The sequence below is a fragment of the Cariama cristata genome, unplaced genomic scaffold (genome assembly GCF_000690535.1).
Source record: "Cariama cristata isolate BGI_N322 unplaced genomic scaffold, ASM69053v1 scaffold20464, whole genome shotgun sequence".
Lineage (NCBI taxonomy): Eukaryota > Metazoa > Chordata > Aves > Cariamiformes > Cariamidae > Cariama > Cariama cristata.
This window is the reverse complement of record NW_009611527.1, coordinates 75,425-75,964: the sequence shown is the minus strand read 5'-3', so window position 1 is coordinate 75,964 and position 540 is coordinate 75,425. Positions and strand designations below refer to the sequence as shown.

Genomic DNA, 540 nt, shown 5'->3' with positions numbered 1-540 from the left:
TTTTTTTTTTAATTTTTTTTTTTTTTGTGGGCAACTATCACCCCAGAGGTAAAGAGGGAGAGAGAAGCACCGCCAGAACAACTCTTGTCATCTCCAGTAAGAAGTTGCAGACTTCATGTAGCTGTCTCTGCTCTGCTGAGAGAGGGATGGAAATTGTGTGCAGCGCAGAGTGGAAAATACCCCCGGTCTAAAGAAGTGCACCGGATTTTTGCTTGCTGTTTGTTTGGGCTGTTGCGTGCACGTTAAACACCCAAAGGATCGCCGCTTAACAGAAATGAAACGTGGAGAGGATGACTAACGACAGAACTGTGAATTTGTTCCCTGGAGTTGCTAATTTGCCACCCCGAAGCAACACATATCTCAAGGAGGAAGCGTTTGGCTGCTGCTGATTTCTCCAAAACTGGTGATTTACCAGATGCATTGTGCTGTATCTGCTGGAACAGATCATTGCCTAGCTGCAGCAGATCGTCAAAGGTAGACGGCCAACGTAAGTGCAAAGTTACCCATACACTGTGATGCATTTCATTTAAAGGGGGAAAA

At 45.4% G+C, this 540-nt stretch overlaps 1 protein-coding gene across 1 annotated transcript in view; it reads left to right on the top strand.

Annotated features, from left to right (window-relative positions):
* The first annotated feature begins 455 nt into the window (after positions 1–455).
* Positions 456–540, top strand: part of PCDH9 (protocadherin 9) — a 4,520-nt gene continuing 4,435 nt past the window's right edge. Inside the window, exon 1 of the mRNA XM_009698297.1 lies at positions 456–487. The gene's annotated coding sequence lies outside the window, so the exon portion shown is untranslated. The remainder of the gene's footprint in view (positions 488–540) is intronic.